The 8,031-nt window shown below is 58.4% G+C and overlaps 1 long non-coding RNA gene across 1 annotated transcript; it reads right to left on the bottom strand.

The window, feature by feature from the left end:
* Positions 1-3,811: 3,811 nt before the first annotated feature.
* On the bottom strand, positions 3,812-7,828 carry LOC123818886. The gene is made up of 4 exons (XR_006785722.1): positions 7,691-7,828; positions 5,870-6,031; positions 4,719-5,273; positions 3,812-4,553 (listed from the first exon to the last, which is right to left on the bottom strand). It is a non-coding gene; the product is annotated as an uncharacterized LOC123818886 (long non-coding RNA).
* Positions 7,829-8,031: the final 203 nt, after the last annotated feature.

Here is an 8,031-nt window from a genome sequence, read left to right as displayed (position 1 = left end):
GCCGGGGCCCCGCGCCGCCCCTTTATGCCCGCGCCCCGCAGCGCCGCCCGCCCCCCGCCGGCGCGCCCACCCCCGCTCTCCCCCGCGGGCCCGGCTGGCAATAATTACCTGCGAGCTGGCGCCTGCCCCGCCCCGCGATGGGGGGACCAGGGCGCAAGAGGCGAGCGGGTGCCGGGAGAGGGAGCGCGACAGGCCGCTCGGGGCCGCAGGCGCCGATCCGGGACGTCGGAGAAGAGGCACCTGTTCCTCGCCGCGCCCGGGCGCCGCGGAGGACGTTCGGGCGACACGAGTTGGCCGCCGCCGCCGCCGCCGCCTTCTCTTGCCCATCCGCGCGCGCTGCGGGAAGAGCCGCGGGGCCGGTGTGGGCCCAGGAGGGAAGGCGGCCGGCCAACTTTCCCTGAGTCCCGCGCGGGGTCTTGGCCCGCCTTGCGGGCCCGGCGGCCCGGTGACACCTGCTCGCTCTTTTCTACCCCCGGGAGGCCGAGGGAAGCTTCAGGCTGACGTGACTAGAGCAGATTCGGAATTGGCTGAAGAAGTCATATTGGGATGGCAAGGTTGGGGGGTGGGGGTGGGGTGGGCTTGGGTGGCAACTCAGGATGCTGCCAGCGAAGGCATGGAGGTGAGAGCGGTCCCCGGGCGCAGGGCCCGACGGCTGTCCCCCAGGCCCGGTCCTGGGGCCCTTCCTCCTCCTGCTGTCTTCTCACCCTTTCACTCCAGCGCTGTCTTCTTTCATTGGATCTTGCGGAATTACTTGGTGAGCTTCAGTGACGGATGCTGATTATTCATCTTCTTTTTTAAGCGACAGGAAAAGGGACACAAAAGACCAAGGTTTCGAGATTTAGACCAGGCACCCATTCCTTCTGCCACAAAACAGGGTGCTGGGGTCCTTCCAGCTGCCCCAGAGCCCTTTGGACAGAAGTTGAGGCGACACCGTGTCCATCTGAGTGGGTCCAGGTGTGTGTGGAGCCTGGGTTCCCTCCCCCTTTGGGACCTGGGCAGGTAGGAGCCTCGGGGTCCTCACGGATCACGGGGTGACGGCTGTGTCCACCCCGCCAGCCTGGAGTCTTGGGAAGCTCACGGGAGACAGTGGGCGCATGGGTGACTCTCGCGTGAAGAGCCCAGATAAACACGAGATCTTGCTAACAAACCCTTCCCCTCCGGTGCCCACACTCCCGCACCCAGGTGGAGCGACCCAGGTCCTCACGGAGGCGCACCCACTCTCGCCCGGGGACCACTCTGGGCTGCTCCGCACAAACTCAAAACCAGCCAAGTTTTAAATGTTGCCGATGAAGATCCTCTCATCCCTTCCCTTATCACGCAAGTGAAAGAAATGTACCCCCGTAGTTTGCTAAACACTCCCAACTGCAGCGAGCATCTGTTTTCCCAATTAGTGACAGGAAGCCCTCAGACTAGAACAAGATTTACTGCTATGGTTACGTGGGGCATTTATATGTTTCAGGGAATCTAAAATTTTAAAAATAAAAACATGACACAGCAGCAATTTAAAAGAGTACACCACCCAGGTGCAGGGTCACAGTCTCCTCCAGCCGGATTCAAAGGCTCAGGGCCGAATCCCCTCCTGGAGCTGGGGACGGGAGCGTTGCTGCGCCGCAGCTGAGGTTCCCACGAGAAACGCTCCGCGGGTCTCGTGCAGAGTGCGACAGCTCAGGCGGAGAGTTCACCTATGGGTGTATATGGTCTGTTTGCTCAGGGCGGACTCTATCTAGTGCTACTTTTATTTAGCCAACGGTAACAACAACATTTAAGGCTTTTTTTTTTAGAACAGTGATTAAAAAGAAGGACCAAGTTGACTAAATGCTTCACATTTTTTTAAAAAGATTTTATTTATTTCTTTTTAGAGAGGGGAAGGGAAGGAGAAAGAGAGAGAGAGAAACATCAATGTGTGGTTGCCTCTCACATGGCCCCCACTGGAGACCTGGCCTGCAACCCAGGCATGTGCCCTGACTGGGAATCGAACCTGCGATGCTTTGGTTTGCAGCCCGCGCTCAATCCACAGAGCTACGCCAGCCAGGGCTAAATGCTTCACACTTAAAGTTCACGTTTCTCTGGGGTGGGGGACGGGAGTAAAGCACAAATATCCCCCTAAGTCAGAACATCAGCGATTTCAGCATCTGCAGAAATGTGCCCGGGTGACCGTTGATGTAACCCCACGATAAAGATTATTTAGTAACTGAACTTTCTTCCCGGAGCGCGAGGTTTGTCGAGGTCCTGGGTCCCGGGAGCGTGACCAACCGCTGCCGCCGCTTCCGGTTCGCTCTGTTTTATTTGGGTTCTCACCGTTCGTCGCTACCTCCCGACGTCTAACATATGCCTTTCATTCTAGGGTTTGTTCTCCCACAAAAAAAAACAGCGTTATTGCTTACTGTGCTTTGCATATAAAGAGGACGTTGTCGGTGCATTGCAGGAAAGGAAATGTTTAACGTCCCCTGCCGACTTGTCACGGTGATGATTTCCAACAACCTGACTGCCGTCACTGAGCCGACACTTCCCTTCATCAGCCCCTCCTGACCAGTTCTTCTCCTGCAGGTTCCCGGGACCCGGGAGCCCTCGGTGGCCAAGGCCGGGGACGGAGGCTCGCTGGCCCTCAAGGGCTCCACCGCATCACCAACCTTGCGAGGTCTCCGCTCACCCGCCACAGAAACGTAGCCTCACTGGGGAGTTCCCGGTGTCGTCCCCAACGCCGAGTGACAGCCACATGCAGTGCCACCCGGGGGGGCCCAGGACTTCAAAACAGAGACGACAGCCACTGACCTCCAAGACAACACCGGACAGGAGAGCCAGGATAGAGACAGGGCGGTAGACAAGTTCTTCAGTTTGTCGTGCTCAGCACGGACGGATGACACCGGGGAAGGCTGTGAGGGGAACCCGGGGGACGGAGAAGCGACCTCCTGGCCGGTGGCCTGGGAGAGTCTCACAGGGTGACATCACAGCTGAGAGACACTTGCAAGGGGACCAAAGACAAGGAGAACAGGGAAGCAAAACATGGAAGAAAAAGAGTTTGCAGAGCCTGTGTGATAAAACAAATAGAATAGAATGAAATATGAAATAAAGTAAAACAAAAATCTATGTGTGCAAGGAAAGGGTGAACTGAAAGGACAGGAGGGGACAGCCCCTAAAGAGGCTTTAACATTAAGGTTTTGCCGTTCTGATGCATCCGAGCCTCTGCCCTCAGCGACGCGTTAACCACGGGTCTGGTGTGTGCCCGGCGCTGGTCCAGGGCCAAGGGGGCGGGGGGTGGGGGGCCAGCAGCAGCCAGCAGTGCAGGCCAGCGAGTCCCGCCGCTGCTCGCCTCTCCCGCTCCCTGCCCCCCCAGCCAGCCACACTGGCCTCCAGGTCGTCCTGGCAACAAGCCACACTGGCTCCCAGCCTCAGGGCCTTGGACAGGCTCCCAGCTCCCTCCGGAATGTTCTTTGCAGCTTGGCCGGCCCGAGTCTCCTCAGTCAGGCCTTGGAGCAAAAGCCGAGTTCCGGGAGCTGCGTCCTTCAGCTCTCCATGGAAAGCTGCGACTCCGGGTCGCCCTCTGTTCCAGCGCCCTATTCTCTTCTTCTCTCGGGTTCGTGAGCAACTCAGAGGATCTCGTGTGTTTACTGGTTTCCTGTCTCCATCCCCAACTGTAAAGGTAGGTAAGCCCCGTGAGACGAGGCGCCTGGCTTTTTCTCTCGGAAGCGTCTCCAACAGCTAGAGCAGCGCTTGCACGCTGCGGGCGTTCCCCACGCTTGTGGAGTGAACGGATGGATGGACGGATGGACGGATGGACAGATGGACGGATGGATTGGTAAGAAATGGCCCGAGCACTTTGTTCAGAACGGCGAGGCCGCATCCCGGTTCTGAAGGAGGCCGTGACTGATTACCCACGTCTGCCCTGAGCACAGGAAGGAGAAGCGGCCACACCAGCACCGCATCGGACATCCACCTACGTGCCGGGGTCGGCCGTGGCCCAAGCCCGCTCCGCTGTGACCTCGGGTGGGTCCGATGGTGCCACGAGAAGTAGAAGACAGAACCACGTTGCTGGGGGGAAGTTTTAGCGCGGACATCACCCTCCTCCCCGGCACACCCGGCACACCCGGCACACCTCTGATGAGCCCAGAGAGACTGACGAGGCCGTGACCTGAGGGTGTCAGGCTTCTCTGAGCCAGCAAACTCCTCGCCCCACAGAAGTGTTCAGAACCTCGAAACATCAGCACCCTCGGGAAGAGCTAGGAAGGCGGCAGGCATCCACTCCCACCCAGGGGGATTCTTATTCTGCATATTTATTTGCCAGCAAAACAAAAATGAAAATGATTCACTGTCCAAGAGTCGAACTTCAAATCTGTGAGAGTCTGCGTACCCTGGCTCAACTCAGGAGCCATGGCAGGGTTTTGAGTGGTGGAGCCACGGGGGCCAAGAGCAAGAGGCCTCGCCCTGCTTTAAGGAAGGGACCGTATCAACCAGCCAAATGACGCAGCAGTAACACTGATGGAGGGGAGGGGCTGTCACCTGGAGGGTCTCTTCGGGAGCAGCGGCCGTCACCTGGACACCGGGTGCAGGGAGGCCTGGGCCCAGCGTGGGGAAGGTGCCAAGAAAAAGAAAGGAAAGGTGTGAGGCAAAACACAAGGACGACTGATTCAGCGTGGGAGGTGAGGGAGAGGGAACACGGGGTGAGGATATAAATATTTTGAGCTTAGTTAAAAGTACAAAGAATTGCCACGTGGACGTACCGACATGGAGGAGGGGCCGTCGTTAATTTCTGATGAAAGATGAATTCCAGGCTAACTGTGCCGACGTCCAGTGTCCATCCGAGATGTAAGAGAATACTAAGCAAGTAATTGGAGGTCCACCTCTTTGCAGCTCAGAAAGCAGGCTGGGGGTTCGGGCCAGAAACTTGGGTGCCAGGCCAGGGAACCAGGCGAGGGCAACCAGAAAGAAGCAGCTAAGGGAGGGCCGAGCCTGGACACGCGTGGGGCTCCATCTGTGGGGGTGGGTCGGGTGCAACGGAGACAAAAAAGAAAAAGAAAACCACACCCCAAAGGCAGGGCCCGAAGTCCCGGGATGAATGTGTGTTTCACGCTCCGGGGCTGAGCATTTGGAAAAGGAGGGATGATCAGACTCGATGAGAAAAGGAAATTGGTCTGGAAATTAGGCTTTTGGGTGAGTTTGGAAACGGATTTTTGAAATCGTGACGGGGGCTTCCGCCGACGGCAGTACCAGGCATCACCGAGGGTCTGTGAGGGGCGGGAAAACACGGCCGCGACGCGTGCATCCGAGGAGCTGGCCTGTGGAAGGCAGGAGCCAGGGTGCTCGGGCGAGGCTCTGGCACAGTTCGGAGGGAGAGTTTGCAGACGAGGAACTCTGCGCATGCGCGCGCACGGAGGCGGGCAGGCTAAGGGGAGGAGGACTGGGGTCTGGGGGAGGGTCTCCCCCACCACCCGGTGTCAAAGTGTCGCAGGTTCGATTCCCAGTCAGGGCACATGCCTGGGTTGCAGGCTATGACCCCCAGCAACTGCACATTGATGTTTCTCTCTCTCTCTCTTTCTCCCTCCCTTCCCTCTCTGAAAATAAATAAATAAAATCTTTAAAAAGAGAGAGAGAGCTCCCTAAAGGCTTCAAGACAACGGCAAACGGGTCCCCGGTGAGCTCCGGGACAGACGCGGACAGTGGAGACGCCGGGCGGCAGGGGCTCTGGGCGCTGCTGCGGCCCCCCAACCTCACTGTACCTCTGGGGGGCGGTACCTCCAGGGGGCAGGGCAGGGGCCCGAGGGCTGGGATCCTGCCCCCTACCCCCGCCCGCCGCGCCCGCCCTCCTGCAGAACAGCCCGGCCTCCAGAGCCCGGCCGCCTTGCACACACCGCACCCTGGAACACGTCCTCACTGGGCTCACGTCTGGAAGCAGGGAGCACGACGGCGAGGACTCGGGGCGCACCCTTGCTGGGGTCCAGATGCCTCTGCTCCCTCTCCTTTCAAAGCTGCCCCCAGTTCAACAAGGAGAAGGAGAGCCCTGTGTCTTTCCAGCGGAATGCAGAGAGGTCAGCGCCTGCGAAGGGACGGAGGTGAGGAAGCACTGGTTTGAGTGAGTGGGCCCAGGGGCAGGTGCACGAGAGGCAAGGCGCCTTGGGCCCCTGGCGTTGCTCCAGAAAGGCTCACGGCCGGGGATTCCGTGAGAGGAGGGGGCAGCCCGCAGCCCGAAAACAGCCACCGTCCCACCCCGATCTCCCGCCCTTCACGGGGCCTGGCACTGCCCGCCCCCGGCTCACGGGGCATTTACCCTCTCCCAGGAAGTGGACGCGAAGAGGCTACGGCTGTGGGGACAGCGTCGGGGGGGGATAGGACGGGTGGGGCATGGGACTAAGGCACATTCTGCAAAGCAAGCTCTTCCCCAGGTCAGCTCCGGACTCCCAGCCGTAAAGCCCCGTGGGCCACAGCCCCGCCCTGCGCCGCACTTTCTAGACCGCGCCCTAGTGACGCACCGGTTCGCTGTGAAGGACAGACCAGGGGCAGCAGGTACAGGCGGGAACCTCCTCAGTGTTAATGACAAAGCCTGTCGTCAACACTTCCCGGTCAGAGAGGGATTGCGTCTATGGTACAGGAACGGGATCAGATTGAAAACAGGAACAAGAGGAAGAAGAAAAGCCTCTTGGAAATGAAGAATATGATGGCAACAATAAAATTTGAAAATCGGTAAAAGTATTAGAACACAAGAAAATCTGTTAGAAACTAGCAGGGAAAAAAGTTAGGAAGTAAGAGAGGAAGGTTAAGGAAAATTAAGGAGATCAAACATCCCGCTGATAGGAGTCCGAGAGACAGAATAAAGAAAAACAGAAACTTCACGATTGAAGGACACGCATTTCCAGTTCAAAGGGCCTCTGTAGCGCAATCACGAAAAAAGACCCAAAGTAAGGTGCATCATTGTGGAGCTTCACAATCCCAGACGTAAAGATAAACCCTGAAGATTCCAGAAGGAAAAAAATAAATAAACAACAAGAACCACAGGAGTGTGGAGCTTCTCAGCAGTAACAGTGAGAATTAGAGACCCGTGGACATTATGGGCGAAAACCATTTTCAGCCCAGAATTCTGCAGTCCGCCGAACTAACAGCCGAGTGTGATGGCAGTATAGACATGTGCAGACATTAGAGGTGTTTTAAAGCACGCTTTCCAAGCACGTTTCTCTGTGAAGGTGTAAGAACGTGGGCCCCGCTAAAACGAGGGTGCGAACGAGCAAGCAGGCAGAGGAAGCGTGGGCAGCAGGAGGCAGAGGCGGGGAGGCCGGAGGAGCGTGGATGGGAAGGGGGCTCACGGGGTCGCAGCACGAGGAGGCTGGGGCGCAGCCAGCTCAGAGCAGGGGCGTCCGGCTGGGGCGGGAGAATGCAGGCCTCTGAGGGCAGGGCCCCAGGAAACAAAGGAACAAACAAACAAACGAACGATCGAACCAGAGGAACAGTCTGTTTCTGACTGCCCTCGCCGAGAGAGGTCTTACAGGACTCCGGGCGGGAAGGAGAAGCCGGAGCCAGGGGTTCGAAGCAACGGGTCTCAGGTGCCTGGCCCGCTGTGTGGGAAGCTCGGAAGCCATCACGCTCATTCGCACACGGAGAAAACATCGCGCAAGTTGAGAAGCCACTGAGATGCGTCGAAGAAGCACTTCCCCCGCCCCCAAACTGGACAGACAGGGCGGTAGTACGGAGATTGACAGCTCACCCAGGCCAAGGCCACCGCGGGCGCCGACCCCGGGAGGGTGACTTCACATTGTGATGGACGGATTTGGTGTGGACGAGCTCGAGAGTTGAGACTCTGAGGGGACCCTCCACACTTCTGTGACTTCCACCTCCATGGGCCCTACCAGCTTCTGAGCGCAGAGAGGGGACCAAAATCCCCCGCGCTCCTGCGGGGGAGAGGGAGGGGGTGTCCCAAAACCCACCTGCAGCTCTCTGTTCTCTTTAACTCACTCGGCTCCCTCAAGGGACAGGACTGCGCCAGAGCCGGACAACTGGGGTTTCACCAACGTTCGCTTAGGTGAAGGGCAGGAAATCCCCCGCTCC

This window comes from Phyllostomus hastatus, unplaced genomic scaffold, assembly GCF_019186645.2.
Source record: "Phyllostomus hastatus isolate PE091 unplaced genomic scaffold, TTU_PhHast_1.1 phas_contig_29, whole genome shotgun sequence".
Taxonomy (NCBI): Eukaryota; Metazoa; Chordata; class Mammalia; order Chiroptera; family Phyllostomidae; genus Phyllostomus; species Phyllostomus hastatus.
This window is presented reverse-complemented; position numbering and strand designations above follow the sequence as displayed.